Raw genomic sequence first — 19,784 nt, 5'->3', positions numbered from 1 at the left:
AGATGTGGGATATGCCATTAAACTTGTGATGCCACAAGATGTACATACCTAACAGAAATGGAGTGTGAGCCATGCAACCATAATATCCCATAAGGTGAGTAGGGATAGAAGATGTGTTTTTCTCAAAGTGAGTCTATGTAGCACTGCAGTCAACATGCCAACACACTGTAATGTCTATTGGAGACAATGTACATGTTATAGTGTAAACTTCATAAGAACATAATCAGAAGCATTTCTCACATGTGCAGGCTGATTGCAATATAACAGAGCAAACAACACTTCAAAGGAAGCAAACCCACAAAGTTTTCATGACAGATTTACCATACATAACCTGTAACAGTAGTCAGAGTGGCTATTACAGCAGTGATCATTCAAACAGGTACTGTTAAATTAAGTTTACTTAAATAAATGTACTCTGTCCATCATTGGATCACTGCTGTAGTAGCCTTAGTGTTAATGGTCGTTTACCATAGTATATACTAACTGGGTGGAGGAAGGATGAGGGCACAGATGCCGCTGGAGAATGGTCTGATCGAAGTCTGATCTAAACCTGTAGAAGCAGTTGAGTTTGTGTGTCTTGTAAAAGTATGTACTGATGACCATGTTGCTGATTCTAGAATACTTCTAGAATCCATCCCTTTTTAAAAAGCCACAGATGAGGCCAGTGCCCTGGTAGAGTGAGCATTGTCCCTGCATGGAATTGCTTAATTCTGTTGGATGTAACAAAAAGTAATGAAATGAGACAATCATTTGGAGAAAGTCTATTTTGACCCAGTATGTCCTTTATTCTTACCTTCATAAAAAATTAATAACTGATCAGAATTTCTTTTTTTTTTTTGAAAATGTTTTTATTACATTTTTATAAAACATAATCCATACAAAATTTGTAATCAGAAATGTATATACATATTTAAAAGTAAGAAAAAAACTAATCTTATAGGGAACATGGGTGAAATTCTTGGCTAGGCTTATAAGGGCCTCCAGGCCAATAGCCCAGTACCATCCATGATCCTAAGAACCTATGAACCTTAATACAGAAACAAAGAAATAACTATTTACAAGAGCGTCCATCAGCCTTCTAGTCATTCCTGTTGTTGCATGCATGCCTGCTCAATTCCAGAATTTTTTTTTTTGTATTTTTGCTTGTCAAGCAGTTCTTTAAATTTTGTCCATACATTGAAGCAAGAGGTAATTCTGTTCATCCTTGATACTGTGTTGTATTTTAAGGGGGTGCTGCAGTCTTGAGTATGCACTCCTTTGGATGAGATGCCTAGTAACTATGAACCTGTTTTCAGTTTGCCACCCATTCCCTAGTGCAATATTACCCGCTTCCCGTTCTTTTTAATGTAACGGAGGCAATTTATTCTTTAGTGACAGCAGACACTGAATTGGTAGATGAAACACTGAAATATAAAGTTGTTTGCTTGCCGGAACCTTTTCATTAGCTACAGATCTCTTTAATGTGGAATTATTCAGATGACTTTTACATCTGCAGAGATTGTGCATATTGACTGGTATTGGTGGATTGTAATGATACAAGTCTGAGTGGCCTTTATGGTTGAAATGTTCTGATTTGGACGATTTTGCCATTGGTTCATATAGTTTGTTTCATTGCTTACTGGAAAAAATGTTTGTGTGTCTTCTATGAAATGTGGCACAGCTGTGCGGAGGGTTAGTATCTATTGGTGGTACTTTTGGATTTAAACAGCAGTATAGAATGGTAAGGACAGCAAAAACTGTCCAGTCCTGTACACTTGTGGTAGTACAAAGGTTGCAGAGAAGATAACATCTGGAGTAAGTGTTTACTTCTCTTGTGTTAAGTGAATGTACCCGTGTCTTCTTCAGCTGTTGTGTGTGAATGTTTCATGTGTCCTCTCACCAGGTTTAGTTATAAAGGGGTGATGTGATCATGACAGTGCTGCTTGCAAATCTTTGGTTGCTTACAAATCTGTGGTTGTGGCAGTTTACCTCTTTCTCAACTGTCTTATTTTGATTCCAAAGTTTGCTCTGCCCCTCTTAATCCCTCCTAAAATTGGCAACTTTTCAAAAAAAAAAAAGGTGAATTACATTTCATAAATTATTAAGACAATACAATCAAGAAGCATAAACAAGTAGATAGAAGCATAAGTGTTTTGCTGAAAAACTAGTGATTAATTTAAAGAAATAACATGCAAACTGAGTAGAAAAATGTAAACGGGTCTCCCTTTGTTTTTTGTCATTCCAGTCCTGACACAGGCAGACCAAAAGTTATGTTCAAGGCAGGGGGGCTGTGAAATGCAACCATCAAAACATTCTTCAATAAATGTCCTGTAATCAAAAGGACAAAGCCTCATATGCCTGGGTGAATGGTACCTGCCAGCTGATGGCACAGCTTTGGGCACCTGCTGGGACTGCATTAAGTCATAAAGTGTGTGTGTGTGTGTGTGTGTGTGTGTGTGTGTGTGTGTGTGTGTGTGTGTGTGTGTGTGGCTCTCAGCTGGTTCTGATTTTTGATGTTATTACTTGTCAGGTGAACTCTGGTATTAATTTTGGACTTCGTAACTTTCGGAAAATGCTTGGTAATTCAAAACCCATTACAGTAGAAACTTATTTTCATAAATTTAAAAAAATTGAAGGAAATAACTGAAGTGGCTTTCATGGGGAGTAATGTATCTGTGGGTGTGGCTCAAATAGGGATGTATCATGAGTATGGCATGGGTGTGGCTCAATGGGCGCCAGAGCACTACTTCGCCTAGGGCGCCATTTCAGCTAAGGCCGGCCCTGATGGCAGAACACAACAGTGACATTGCACTAACATAGAAGGTGTAATCTGTTAACTTATAGGCGATGGCAGAACTCCAACAGTGACAGGGCACTAACACAGAAGGTGTAGTCTATTAACATAAGCTATGGCAGAACTCAAACAGTGAGTGCACTAACACAGAAGGTATAGCCTATTGACGTATAGGCTATGGCAGAACACAACAGTGTCAGTACACCAACACAGACAGTGTAGTCTCTTAACTTATAGACTATAGCAGGACACAACAGTGACAGTGCACAAACAGAGAAGGTGTGGTCTATTAACTTATAAGCTAGGGCAGAACACAACAGTGACAGTGCACTAACACATAAGGTGTAGTCTATTAACTTACAGGCTATGGCAGAACTCCAACTGTCACAGTGCACTAAAACAGGAGGTGTAGTCTATTCAATTATTGGCTATGGCAGAACACAACAGTGACAGTGGACTAACCCAGAAGGTATAGTCTATTAAATTATAAGCTATGGCAGAACTCCAACAGTGAATGTGCACTAACAAAGAGGGTGTAGTCTATCAACTTACAGGCTATAATATGTAAAAGCAAACAAACCAGGACCCAGTAGACTGAATAAAAACTTCAAAAGTGCATCAGACACACACTTTATTAAATAAATGTCCACAAAGAATGGAATCCACAATACTCCATAAGTGCTTTAACCAGTGCTAAACTTCCTCAGATAATTAAAAGGTTGTTACATCACATACTTTTATACAAACAGTAATTACTTAATTTATCTAAATTATTAACTAACTGAATCATGCCTGCTTCCTGCTCTCTACAACCATTACAACAATGACTGAAAATATATTCTGATCTTAAAAAATACATCTTTTAAACAAGGTCTTAAAATTCAAAAGAAATGGATATAACCATAAACCAGGTCATAACTTCCCTTCACATGCTCATGAATAGAGGTGTATGTTAAAGGGACTTCAGAATACATAAAGAATGTATTGAAGAAAAAAATGATTTTTAAAAAATATGTAATATAAAAGCATTATTATAAAAGTATATATATATATATATATATATATATATATATATATATTATTTGAAAATGTTTGAAATATGAAAAATCAAAAATATTACTATAATATTGCACATTTTTTTTTAAAAAGTCATAAATTAACCATCATAAATGCCTATTATACATATAAAATGCATCTGAAAACCTTATCACAGGTAAGTACATTTAAGAATCTAATGCTTCTTTATGGCCAACTAAAAAATATATGTATTCATATTTATACATAAACAGAAAATTGAACTAGGCACTGCAACATGTATACTTAAATTAAATCCAAGATAAAATACATAAAGTATAGTGTAGATCACCTAATTTTATTTCTCTGTAATGCTTTTAATTTTAATACTGGGGCTATTGAGCTCCGCTCATTTATTCCTGGCCAAATATCATCTTGTGTTCTTATCTGCCACTTCAATTCTTTGAGCTCAAAATGCAAGCCCCAGGGTCTTTTGTCGTCGATATCTACATGGTCAATAGCCATAAAAGAAAATTGGTGATCTTTGTCTTAACAAATGTGTTTTACTAATGCATTATTCAGTCTGTTTTTCTTAATGGCATATTCATGCTCATATATTCTTTGGGACAACTGTCTTTCTGTTTTCCCTATGTAGAACATTGAGCATGAATTGCATGTAGCTAAATATACAACCGCATTTGATTTACAGTTGTATTTACTGTGTAAATGGAACTTTCTCTTCTTTAGGTAAAAGAATTCCCCTATATTTATTTTATGGCACCAATGACAAGCACCACATTTACGCATACCAATATTACTATTAGCAGATGAATAATTGGTATGCTTTAAAATGTCTTTAAAACTTTTACCTTTCCTATAGACTATTCTAGGTTTCACACTGATGTGATTCCTACAGTGAGAATCTTCGAGTAAAATAGTCCAATTATTCACTATTATATCTCTAATAATGTTATGATCTTGTGAGAAAGTAAGTACTAAAGCTTTAGAAAAGTCATTATTACTTGTTAAAACACTAGCTTCATCATTATTTGAACTCACATTATTTGTGTTGAAAGAATCCCTAGGATCATGTACTACACTCTGTTTGTCTAAAATAGGTTTAAAATACCCATTCATTCTCTCAATGGTAACTTCCTGTATTAATGTGGCAACTAAAACTTCAGGATAATCTCTGTTGAGGAACATATTACGCAAGAAGTTACATTCTTCTTCAAACTGATCTAAATTAGTTACCATCCGGCATGCCCTTACCAATTGCCCTTTAACAACGGACTTCTTTTGGTGCTCCGGAAGGCAACTGCTATAATGTAGAAAACATAATGAGATTCTTTATGATGGATGACTGCTACGTAAGCTTAATTAATATTGTCTTCCATAAGGTGTACATCCAAATAATTCATATAATCCATGTTAATATCGCATGTAAATTAAAAAAAAATCTGTTGTTGTATTTATATATATATTAAAAATTCATTCAACATATCTGATGTACCTTTCCAAATGATACTAATGTCATCCTGGAATATGTGTTTTTCTCTCCCAGAAGGCAATAACTAAATTCGCATAGGCATCCCCACATGCTGACCCCATGGCAATGCCTTTTTTCTGTAAGAAATATTTATTATTAAAAGTTATAAAATTATTGCTTAATACTATTTCTAAAAGTTCCATTATTAAATTTACTAAATCATGTGTTATATTGTGGAAAATAAGCATTTCATTAACCCATTCCAGCCGTATGGTTTCAGGAACTTACAGACTATGGCAGAATTTTAACAGTCACAGTGCACGGACACAGAAGGTATAGTCTATTAACATATAGGCTATGACAGATCACAAAAGAGACAGTGCATTAACATAGAAGGTGTAGTCTATTAACTTATAGGCAATGGCAGAAATCCAACAGTGACAGTGCACTAACACAGAAGGTGTAGTCTATTAACTTATAGGCTATGTCAGAACACAGCACTGATAACACATTAAAACAGAAGATGTAGCCGATTATCTTATAGCCTATGGCAGAACATAACAGTGACAATGCAGTAACAGAGAAGGTGTGGTCTATTGACTTATAGGCTATGGCAGAACACAACAGTGACAGTGCACTAACAGAGGTGTGGTCTATTGACTTGTAGGCTATGGCAGAACACAACAGTAAAAGTGCATTAACACAGGTGTAGTCTATTAACTTATAAGCCATGGCAGAATGCAAAACATTGACAGTGCAGTAACACAGAAGGTGCAGTCTGTTAACTTATAGGCTATGCCAGGACACAACAGTGACAGTGCAGTAACACAGAAGCGGTAGTCTATTCACTTATAGGTTATGACAGAACACAAAAGTGACAGTGCACTAACACAGAAAGTGTAATCTATTAACTTATAGGCTACAGCAGAATACAGCAGTGACAGTGCACTAACACAGAAGGTGTAGTCTATTAACTTATAGGTTATGGCAGAACTCCAATACTGACAGTGCACTAATACAGAAGGTGTAGTCTATTAACATATAGGCTGTGGCAGAACACAACAGTGAAAGTGCATTAACACAGAAGGTAGTCTATTAACTTATAGACTATGGCAGAACACAACAGTGACAGTGCATTAACACAGGTCTAGTCTAACTTATAAGCTATGGCAGAATGCCAACAGTGACAGTGCACTAACACAGAAGGTGTACTCTATTAACTTATAAGCTGTGGCAGAATACAGCAGTGACAGTGCACTAACACAGATGTAGTTTGTTAACTTATAGCCTATGGCAGAACACAACAGTGGCAGTGCACTAACACAGAAGGTGTAGTCTATTCACTTATAGGTTATAGCAAAACACAAAAGTGGCAGTGCACTAACACAGCAAGTGTAGTCTATTAACTTACAGGGTATGTCAGAACACAACAGTGACGGTGCACTAACACATAAGGTGTAGTCTAGTAACTTATAGGCTATGGCACAACTCCGACAGTAACAGTACACTAACACAGAAGGTGTAGTTTGTTCAATTATAGGCTATGGCAGAACACAACAGTGACAGTTAACCAACAAAAAAGGTGTAGTCTATTAACTTTCGGATATGGCAGAACTCCAACAGTGACAGTGCACTATAAAAGAAGGTGCAGTCTATTAACTTATAGGCTGTGGCAGAACACAACAGTTCCATTTTTTAAATTTTTTTGCAGGACACCACTGCCCAAAGAGGGAATGTCCCTCGCAAAGTGGGACAGATGAACCCTATGGCACAACTCCAACACTAACAGTGCATTAACAAAGAAGGTATAGTCTATTCAACTATAGGCTATGGCAGAACACATCAGCAACAGTGCACTAACACAGAAGGTCTAGTCTTTTATCTTATCGGCTATGGCAGAACACAACAGTGTCAGTGCACTAACAAAGAAGATGTAGTCTATTAACTTTAAGATATGGCAGAACTCCTACAGTGACAGTGCATTATAACAGAAGGTCTCGTCTATTAACTTATAGGCTGTGGCGGAACACAACAGTGACCGTGCACTAACACAGAAGGTGTAGTCTATTAACTTATAGACCATAGCAAGGAGAACTAAAAACATCTCCTATAAATATAAGGCAGCTATGTGAATACATAATAGTACTGATTCTAGTGCCATTAAAAACATTATTAGTAAAAACTGGAGTATATTTAGAACCAATGAGGAATTACTTGAGAAGATAGAAGACAAACCTAATTTTATACAAAAAAGAGCTAAGTGCTATAAAAATTATTTTCAGTCTAAATTGAATCTTATTAGGGTTAAAGTAAAGAAATGTGGGATGATCAAATGTTTTAATTTTAACATGTGCAAATATTTATATGTTGAGAAAAACGAGATAGAAGTGGGAAAAGTGATTATTGAGGTACCTGGAACTTTTAATTGTAAAGTTAATAATGTAATATATTTGATTATATGCCTAGAATGTAATTATTTTTATGTTGGAAGGACAACTCGAGAATTATATAAGCATATATATGAACATAAGCATGCTATACAAATAGGAGATGATAGGTATGCAATGAGTAAACATTATAAAAATAAAAAATGTAAAGTGAATTTCAGGTTCTTGGTGTTAGAACAACTAATGAATACTTCCAAAAACAAAACCCACGAAACTGCAGACACCCCAGCAGAAAAAAGCAAACGACAAACAAATCCAAAAAGTGCTACTGGGGTATGGCTCCAGAGTAAAAGAAAATGAAGTATATAAAAGCTCTCCACAGTACTGCCTTTATTCAAGCACAAGCGCTTTCACACATAGCTTCATCAGGTGCATGTACTGTGGAGAGCTTTTATATACTTCGTTTTCTTTGACTCTGGAGCCATACCCCAGTAGCACTTTTTGGATTTGTTTGTCGTTAACTAATGAATACTGCCAACATAGTGAACATTGAGGAAGAACTTGGTTGGTATTGTGGGCAAGTCAAACTTAATGCTTGTTTCCCATGGGTTTCAATAATAGAGACAAATTTATAATGTATTTAAAAAGGAGGGGGTTAAAACACTAACCGTGGGTTGCATATTAGATTGTATATTTAAATTGTATATTTAAACTATTTCAATTGTATATTTAAACTATTTTTTTATGTACATTTTTGTAATGGATCAAGCAATTATTATATTGTAGGTATTTAATTGTGAATGAGTAAGTTATTGTTTCTTGTTTTATGAATGGCTTTAAAGTAGTTGTTGTTGTTGTTGTGTCTTTCCACAGCGGAACTCTGGTCCACTAATGTTTGGTAGTGGATTTTTACATACCGAGTTACCAGCCCTGATGCACAACCTTCAACGAAGGCACGCTCATTCATGCATGCCTCCACACAGAAGACGCTCTAGCTGAGAATTGAACGGGACAACGTCTTGCTGTGAGGCGACGCTACCGCAGCACTTTTTTAATTATTCTTTTTAATTATGTCATGTGACATGAAATCATGTGATTTACTTAAGTATAAATTCTTGTAGCGTGTTTAAATGGTTGTCTGAAGAAGTCTCTGGTGCATGAATAAGAGGAGAGACCAAAGCACTTACCGTTGGTGCTCTTAAAGATTTTGGTGTTTTCCTAGGCTTCTGCTTCATTTTTTTCATGTTTGGTTGGAGTTTTGAAGTTATCAGCTGCTTAAGTGTGGTGGCTTATAGACCATGGCAGAACGCAACAGTGACAGTTCACAGAAAAGGTGTGATCTATTAACTTATAGGCTATGGCAGAACGCAACACTGATAGTGCACTAACACAGAAGGTGTAGTCTATTAACTTATAGGCTATGGCAGAACTCCAACACTGACAGTGCACTAATACAGAAGGTATAGTCTATTAACATATAGGCTGTGGCAGAACACAGCAGTGAAAGTGCACTAACACAGAAGGTATAGTCTATTAACTTACAGACTATGGCAGAACACAACAGTGACAGTGCATTAACACAGGTTTATTCTAACTTATAAGCTATGGCAGAATGCCAACAGTGACAGTACACTAACACAGAAGGTGTAGTCTGTTCAATTATAGGTTATGGCAGAACACAACAGTGACAGTTCACCTACAAAAAAGGTGTAGTCTATTAACTTTAGGATATGGCAGAACTCCAACAGTGATAGTGCACTATAAAAGAAGGTGCAGTCTATTAACTTATAGGCTGTGGCAGAACACAACAGTGACAGTGCACTAACACAGAAGGTGTAGTCTAGCAGCTTAATGGCTATGGCAGAACACAACACTGACAGTGCAGTAAAACAGAAGGTGTAGTCTATTAACTTACAAGCTATGGCAGAATAGAGTTGCCACCTTTTCAAATGCCCAAAGTGGGACATGTTTGGTACAAACATCAGATTTTGCTGGGCAAAACATACCCATGGCCATTTTGCCTAAATAAAAGCTTATTCTTCTAGCATTTTAGTTGCTTATTCTGTTTCTTACAACATTTAGGTGTTTCAGATAAAGAATAACAGTTTTATGCAACTATTACATATAATATAGGAAATACTTTTGTCCTAAAATTTCAGGACATTTGCCATTTTTTCAATTTTTTTGCAGGACACAACTGCCCAAAGAGGGAATGTCCCTTGCAAAGTGGGACAGGTGGTAACCGTATGGCACAACTCCAACACTAACAGTGCCGTAACACAGAAGGTGTAGTCTATTAACTTTAAGATATGGCAGAACTCCTACAGTGACAGTGCATTATAACAGAAGGTCTCGTCTATTAACTTATAGGCTGTGGCGGAACACAACAGTGACCGTGCACTAACACAGAAGGTGTAGTCTATTAACTTATAGACCATAGCAAGGAGAACTAAAAACATCTCCTATAAATATAAGACAGCTATGTGAATACATAATAGTACTGATTCTAGTGCCATTAAAAACATTATTAGTAAAAACTGGAGTATATTTAGAACCAATGAGGAATTACTTGAGAAGATAGAAGACAAACCTAATTTTATACAAAAAAGAGCTAAATGTTATAAAAATTATTTTCAGTCTAAATTGAATCTTATTACGGTCAAAGTAAAGAAATGTGGGATGATCAAATGTTTTAATTGTAACATGTGCAACTATTTATATGTTGAGAAAAATGAGATAGAAGTGGGAAAAGTGATTACTGAGATACCTGGAACTTTTAATTGTAAAGTTAACAATGTAATATATTTGATTATATGCCTAGAATGTAATTCTTTTTTATGTTGGAAGGACAACTCGAGAATTATATAAGCATATATATGAACATAAGCATGCTATACAAATAGGAGATGATAGGTATGCAATGACTAAACATTATAAAAATAAAAAATGTAAAGTGAATTTCAGGTTCTTGGTGTTAGAACAACTAATGAATACTGCAAACATAGTTTACATTGAGGAAGAACTTGGTTGGTATTGTGGGCAAGTCAAACTTAATGCTTGTTTCCCTCCGGTTTAAATAATAGAGATGAATTTATAATGTATTTAAAAAGGAGGGAGTCAAAGCACTAACAGTGGGTTGCATATTAGATTGTATATTTAAACTATTTCAATTGTATATTTAAACTATTTTTTATGTTCATCTTTGTAATGGCTCAAGCAATTATTATATTGTAGGTGTTTAATTGTGAATGAGTAAGTTATTGTTCCGTGTATTATGAATGGCTTTAAAGTAGTTAATATGTTTAATTATTCATTTTAATTATGTCATGTGACATGAAATCATGTGATTTACTTAAGTATAAATTCTTGTAGTGTGTTTAAATGGTTGTCTGAAGAAGTCTCTGGTGTATGAATAAGAGGAGAGACCGAAGCGCTTACCGTTGGTGCTATTAAAGATTTTGGTGTTTTCCTAAGCTGCTGCTTCGTTTTTTTCATGTTTGGTTGGAGTTTTGAAGTTATCAGCTGTTTAAGTGTGGTAACTTATAGACCATGGCAGAACACAACAGTGACAGTTCACAAACAGAGAAGGTGTGGTCTATTAATTTATAGGCTATGGCAGAACACAACAGTGACAGTGCACTAACACATAAGATGTAGTCTATCAGCTTAGCTGCTATGGCAGAACACAACACTGACAGTGCAGTAACACAGAAGGTATATTCTATTAACTTAGAGGCTATGGCAGAACTCCAACAGTCACAGTGCACTAATAGAAGGCGTAGTCTATTCATTACAGGCTATGGCAGAACACAACAGTGACAGTGCACTTACACAGAATGTGTAGTCTATTGACTTATAGGGTATGGCAGAAGTCCAACAGTGATAGTGCACTAACAAAGAGGGTGTACTGTATCAACTTACAGGCTATGGCAGAACATCAACAGTGACAGTGCACTAACAAAGAAGGTCTGGTCTATTAACTTTTAGACTACTGCAGAACACAACAGTAACAGTGCATAAACAAAGAAGGTGTAGTCTATTAACTTATAGGCTATGGCAGAAAAAAGCATGACAGTGCCCTAACATAGAAGCTGTAGTCTATTCACTTATAGGTTATGGCAGAACTCAAACGTGACAGGGCACTAACACAGAATGTGCAATCTATTAACTTATGGGCTATGGCAGAATACAACAGTGACAGTGCACTAACACAGAAGGTGTAGTCTATTAACTTATAAGGTATGTCAGAGCAGAACAGTGATGGTGCACTAACACAGAAGGTGTAGTCTATTAAGTTATGTGCTATGGCAGAACACAACAGTGACAGTGCACTAATACAGAAGGTGTAGTCTATTAACTTATAGGCTATGTCAGAACACAACACTGATACTACACTAAAACAGAAGGTGTAGTCTATTATCTTATAGGTTACGCCAGAACACAACAGTGACCATGCACTAACATATAAGGGCTAGTCTATTAACTTATAGGCTATGGCAGAACTCCAACAGTGACAGGGCACTAACACAGAAGGTGTAGCCTATTCAATTATAAGCTATGGCAGAACACAATAGCCACAGTGCACTAACAAAGAAGGTGTAGTCTATCAACTTATAGGCTTTGGCAGAACACAACACTGACAGTGCATTACCACCGAAGGTGTAGTCTATTAACTTATAGGCTGCGGCAGAACACAACAGTGACAGTGCACAAACAGAGAAGGTGTGGTCTATTAACTTATAGGCTATTGCAGAACACAACACTGACAGTGCACTAACACAGAAGGTGTAGTCTAGCAGCTTAACGGCTATGGCAGAACACAACACTGACAGTGCAGTAAAACAGAAGGTGTAGTCTATTAACTTACAAGCTATGGCAGAATAGAGTTGCCACCTTTTCAAATGCCCAAAGTGGGACATGTTTGGTACAAACATCAGATTTTGCTGGGCAAAACATACCCATGGCCATTTTGCCTAAATAAAAGCTTATTCTTCTAGCATTTTAGTTGCTTATTCTGTTTCTTACAACATTTAGGTGTTTCAGATAAAGAATAACAGTTTTATGCAACTATTACATATAATATAGGAAATACTTTTGTCCTAAAATTTCAGGACATTTGCCATTTTTTCAATTTTTTTGCAGGACACAACTGCCCAAAGAGGGAATGTCCCTTGCAAAGTGGGACAGGTGGTAACCGTATGGCACAACTCCAACACTAACAGTGCCGTAACACAGAAGGTGTAGTCTATTAACTTTAAGATATGGCAGAACTCCTACAGTGACAGTGCATTATAACAGAAGGTCTCGTCTATTAACTTATAGGCTGTGGCGGAACACAACAGTGACCGTGCACTAACACAGAAGGTGTAGTCTATTAACTTATAGACCATAGCAAGGAGAACTAAAAACATCTCCTATAAATATAAGGCAGCTATGTGAATACATAATAGTACTGATTCTAGTGCCATTAAAAACATTATTAGTAAAAACTGGAGTATATTTAGAACCAATGAGGAATTACTTGAGAAGATAGAAGACAAACCTAATTTTATACAAAAAAGAGCTAAATGTTATAAAAATTATTTTCAGTCTAAATTGAATCTTATTACGGTCAAAGTAAAGAAATGTGGGATGATCAAATGTTTTAATTGTAACATGTGCAACTATTTATATGTTGAGAAAAATGAGATAGAAGTGGGAAAAGTGATTACTGAGATACCTGGAACTTTTAATTGTAAAGTTAACAATGTAATATATTTGATTATATGCCTAGAATGTAATTCTTTTTTATGTTGGAAGGACAACTCGAGAATTATATAAGCATATATATGAACATAAGCATGCTATACAAATAGGAGATGATAGGTATGCAATGACTAAACATTATAAAAATAAAAAATGTAAAGTGAATTTTAGGTTCCTGGTGTTAGAACAACTAATGAATACTGCCAACATAGTGAACATTGAGGAAGAACTTGGTTGGTATTGTGGGCAAGTCAAACTTAATGCTTGTTTCCCTCCGGTTTAAATAATAGAGATGAATTTATAATGTATTTAAAAAGGAGGGAGTTAAAGCACTAACAGTGGGTTGCATATTAGATTGTATATTTAAACTATTTCAATTGTATATTTAAACTATTTTTTATGTTCATCTTTGTAATGGATCAAGCAATTATTATATTGTAGGTGTTTAATTGTGAATGAGTAAGTTATTGTTCCGTGTTTTATGAATGGCTTTAAAGTAGTTAATATGTTTAATTATTCATTTTAATTATGTCATGTGACATGAAATCATGTGATTTACTTAAGTATAAATTCTTGTAGTGTGTTTAAATGGTTGTCTGAAGAAGTCTCTGGTGTATGAATAAGAGGAGAGACCGAAGCGCTTACCGTTGGTGCTATTAAAGATTTTGGTGTTTTCCTAAGCTGCTGCTTCGTTTTTTTCATGTTTGGTTGGAGTTTTGAAGTCATCAGCTGTTTAAGTGTGGTAACTTATAGACCATGGCAGAACACAACAGTGACAGTTCACAAACAGAAAAGGTGTGATCTATTAACTTATAGGCTATGGCAGAACACAACACTGACAGTGCACTAACACAGAAGGTGTATTCTATTAACTTATAGACCATGGCAGAACACAACAGTGACAGTTCGCAAACAGAGAAGGTGTGGTCTATTAATTTATAGGTTATGGCAGAACACAACAGTGACAGTGCACTAACACATAAGATGTAGTCTATCAGCTTAGCTGCTATGGCAGAACACAACACTGACAGTGCAGTAACACAGAAGGTGTATTCTATTAACTTAGAGGCTATGGCAGAACTCCAACAGTCACAGTGCACTAATAGAAGGCGTAGTCTATTCATTACAGGCTATGGCAGAACACAACAGTGACAGTGCACTTACACAGAATGTGTAGTCTATTGACTTATAGGGTATGGCAGAAGTCCAACAGTGATAGTGCACTAACAAAGAGGGTGTACTGTATCAACTTACAGGCTATGGCAGAAAATCAACAGTGACAGTGCACTAACAAAGAAGGTCTGGTCTATTAACTTTTAGACTATTGCAGAACACAACAGTGACAGTGCATAAACAAAGAAGGTGTAGTCTATTAACTTATAGGCTATGGCAGAACTCAAAAGTGACAGGGCACTAACACAGAATGTGTAATCTATTAACTTATGGGCTATGGCAGAACACAACAGTGACAGTGCACTAATACAGAAGGTGTAGTCTATTAACTTATAGGCTATGTCAGAACACAACACTGATACTACACTAAAACAGAAGGTGTAGTCTTATCTTATAGGCTATGCCAGAACACAACAGTGACCGTGCACTAACATATAAGGGCTAGTCTATTAACTTATAGGCTATGGCAGAACTCCAACAGTGACAGGGCACTAACACAGAAGGTGTAGCCTATTCAATTATAAGCTATGGCAGAACACAATAGCCACAGTGCACTAACAAAGAAGGTGTAGTCTATCAACTTATAGGCTTTGGCAGAACACAACACTGACAGTGCATTACCACAGAAGGTGTAGTCTATTAACTTATAGGCTGCGGCAGAACACAACAGTGACAGTTCACAAACAGAGAAGGTGTGGTCTATTAACTTATAGGCTATTGCAGAACACAACACTGACAGTGCACTAACACAGAAGGTGTAGTCTATTAACTTACAGACTATGGCAGAACTCCAACAGTCACAGTGCACTAACACAGAAGGTGTAGTCGATTCATCTATAGGCTATGGCAGAACACAACATTGAAAGTGCACTAACACAGAAGGTGTAGTGTATTTACTTACAGGCTATTGCAGAACACAAGAGTAACAGTGCACTAACACAGAAGGCGTAGTGTATTAACTTATAAGCTATGGCAGAACTCCAACAGTAATAGTGCACGAACAAAGAAAATGTAGTCTATCAACTTATAGACTATGGTAGAACTCCAACAGTCACAGTGCACTGGCACAGAAGCTATATTCTATTAACATATAGGCTATGGCAGATCACAGTGCACTAACAAAAAAGGTGTAGTATATCAACTTATAGGATATGTCAGAAATCAACACTGACAGTGCATTAATACAGAAGGTGTAGTCTGTCAACTTATAGGCTATGGCAGAACTCCAATTGTCACAGTGCACTAACACTGAAGGTGTTTGTTAAATTACAGACAGTGGCAGAACTCCAACAGTGACAGTGCATTAAGACAGAAGGTGTAGTGTATTAACTTACAGGCTATGGCAGAACACAACAGTGACAGTGTATTAACACCGAAGGTGTAGTCTTTTAACTTATAGGCTATGGCAGAACTAAACAGTGACAGTGCACTAACAGAGAAGGTGTAGTATCTTATCTTATATGGTATGGCACAACACAACAGTGACAGTGCACTAACACAAAAGGTGTACTCTACTAACTTTTTAGGCTATGGCAGAAAACAACAGTGCCAGTGCACTAACACAGAAAGTGTAGTCTGCCAACTTACAGGCTATGGCAGACCTCTAACAGTCACAGTGCACTAACACAGAAGGTATAGTCTATTAACATATAGGCTATGGCAGAACTCCAACAGTAACAGTGCAGAAACACAAAAGGTGTACTCTACTAACTTTTTAGGCTATGGCAGAAAACAACAGTGCCAGTGCACTAACACAGCAGGTGTAGTCTATTAACGTATAGGCTATGGCAGAACTCCAGCAGTGGCAGTGCACTAACACAGAAGGTGTAATCTATCAACTTATAGACTATGGCAGAACACAACACTGACAGTGCACTAACACAGAAGGTATAGTCTATTATGTTATAGGCTATGGAAGAACTCCAGCAGTAACAGGGCACTAACACATAAGGTGTAGTCTATAAATTTACTGGCTATGGCAGAATTCCAACAGTCACAGTGCACTACCACAGAAAGCTTAGTCTATTCACTTATAGTCTATGGCAGAACATAACAGCGACTGCACTAACACAGAAGGTATACTCTATTAACATATAGACTATGGCCGAACTTTAGCAGTGAAAATGCACTAATGCAGAAGGTGTAGTCTATCAGCGTAACCGCTATAGCAGAACACTACATTGACAGCGCACTTGCACAGAAGGTGTAGTCTATTAACTTACTGGCTATGGCAGAACTCCAGCAGTGACAGTGCAATAACACAGAAGGTATAGTCTATTAACTTATAGGCTATGGTAGAATGCCAACAGTAACAGTGCCCTAACACTGAAGGTGTGGTCTATTAACTTATAGGCTATGACAGAACTCAAACAGTGGCAGTGCACTAACAGAGAAAATGTAGTCTCTTAACTTATAGGCTAGGGCAAGACATAACAGTAACAGTGCACTAACACAGAAGGTGTAGTCTATTAACTTGTAAGCTATGGCAGAACACAATAGTGAAAGTGCACTAACACAGAAGGTGTAGTCAATTAACTTATAGGGTATGACAGAACTCCAACAGTCACACCGAACTAACACAGAAGGTTTAGTCTATTAACTTACAGGCTATGGCAGGACTCCAACAGTCACACTGCACTAACACAGAAGGTTTATTCTATTAACGTACAGGCTATGGCAGGACTCCAACAGTCACACTGCACTAACACAGAAGGTATAGTCTATTAACTTATAGGCTATGGCAGAACACAACAGTGACACTGCAGTAACAGAGAAAGTGAAGTCTACCAACTTTTAGGCTATGACAGAACTCCAACAGTGACAGTGCCCTAACACAGAAGTTGTAGTCTCTTAACTTATAGGATAATGCAGAAGGCAACAGTGACAGTGCACTAAGACAGAAGGTGTAGTCTGTTAACTTATAGACTATGGCAGAACACAAGAGTGAGAATGCACTAACACAGAAGCTGTAGTCTATTAACTTATAGGCTATGGAAGAACTCCATCAGTGATGGTGCACTAACACCGAAGGTGTAGTCTATTCACTTATAGGCTATGGCAGAACTCCAACAGTGACAGTGCACTAACACAGAAGGTGTAGTCTATTAACTTAGAGATTACAGCAGAACTCTAGCAGTGAAAATGCACTAATGCAGAAGATGCAGTCTATCAGCATAATCGCTATAGCAGAACACAAGATTGACAGTGCACTTACACAGAAGACATAGTCTATTAACTTATTGGCTGTGGCAGAATTACATCAGTGACAGTGCACTAACACAGAACATGTAGTCTGTTAACTTATAGGCTATGGTAGAAGTCCCACAGTAACAGTGCACTAATACAGTAGGTGTATTCGATTCAATAAAAGGGTAAGGCAGAACACATCAGCGACAGTGCACTAACACAGAATGTCTAGTCTTTTATCTTATACACTATGGCAGAACACAACAGTGACAGTGCATTAACACAGGTGTAGTCTACTAACTTATAAGCTATAGCAGAATGCCAACATTGACAATGCAGTAACACAGAAGGTGTAGTCTCTTAACTTATAGGCTATAGAAGAACACACCAGAGACAGTGCACTAACCCAGATGTAGTCTGTTAACCTATCGGCTATGGCAGAATACAACAATAACAGTGCACTAACACAGAAGGTGTAGTCTATTAACTTATGTGATATGGCAGAACACAACATTGACAGTGCACTAATACAGAAGGTGTAGTCTATTAACTTATAGGCTATGTAAGAACACAACACTGATAGCACACTAAAACAGAAGATGTAGTCTATTAACTTATAGGCTATGGCAGAACTCCAACAGTGACAGTGCACTAACACAGAAGGTGTAGTCTATTATCTTATAGGCTATGGCAGAACTCCAACAGTGACAGGGCACCAACACAGAAGGTGTATTCTACTAACTTATAGGTTATGGCAGAATACAACAGTGACAGTGCACTCACATAGAAGGTGTAGTCTATTAAATTATATGCTATGGTAGAATACAACAGTGAAAGTGCTCTAACACAAGTGTGTAGTTTATTCACTTATAGGCTATGTCAGAACCCAAAGGTGATGGAGCACTAACATAGAAGGTGTAGCCTACTAACTTATAGGCTACAACAGAAGACAACAGTGACGGTGCACTAACACATAAGGTGTAGTCTATTAACTTATAGGCTATGGCAGAACTGCAACAGTGACAGGGCACTAACACAAAAGGTGTAGTCTATTAACTTATGGACTGTAGCAGAAATCAAACAGTGAGTGCACTAACACAGAAGGTGTAGCCTATTGACGTATAGGATATGGCAGAAAACAACAGTGACAGTACACTAACACAGACTGCATAGACTATTAACGTATAGGCTAGGGCACAACACAACAGTGACAGCGCACTAACACAGAATGTGTAGTCTATAAACTTATAGGCTATGGCATAACTCCAACAGTAAATGTGCAGTAACACAGAAGGTGAAGTCTATTCAATTATAGGCTATGGCGGAACACATCAGTGACAGTGCACTAACACAGAAGGTGTATTTATTAACTTTAAGATATAGCAGAACTCCAACAGTGACAGTGCACTATAACAGAAGGTCTTATCTGTTAACTTATAGGCTGTGGCAGAACACAACAGTGACAGTGAACTAACACAGAATGTGTAGTCTATTCAATTATAGGCTATGGCAGAACACAACAGTGAAAGTGCACTAACACAGAAGGTGTAGTGTATTCACTTACAGGCTATGGCAGGACGCAAGAGTAACAGTGCATTAACACAGAAGGTGTAGTGTATTAACTTATAGGCTATGGCAGAACTCCAACAGTAACAGTGCACTAACAAAGAAGGTGTAGTCTATCAACTTATAGGCTATGGCAGAACTCAACACTGACAGTGCACCAACACAGAAGGTGGAGTCTGTTAACTTACCGGCTATGGCAGAACTCCAACAGTGACAGTGCAGTAATATAGAATGTGTAGTCTATTAACTTATAGGCTAAGGCAGAACTCCAACAGTGACAATGCAGTAATACAGAAGGTGTAGTCTTTTAACTTTTAGGCTATGTCAGAACACAACAGTGACAGCACACTAACACAGAAGGTGTAATCTGTTAAATTATAGACAAGGGCATTAACACAGAAGGTGTAGTGTATTAACTTACAGGCTATGGCAGAACACAACAGTGACAGTG

The sequence above is a fragment of the Protopterus annectens genome, chromosome 3.part0, assembly GCF_019279795.1.
Source record: "Protopterus annectens isolate FY-2018-M chromosome 3.part0, PAN1.0, whole genome shotgun sequence".
NCBI classification, from domain to species: Eukaryota; Metazoa; Chordata; order Ceratodontiformes; family Protopteridae; genus Protopterus; species Protopterus annectens.
This window is presented reverse-complemented; position numbering follows the sequence as displayed.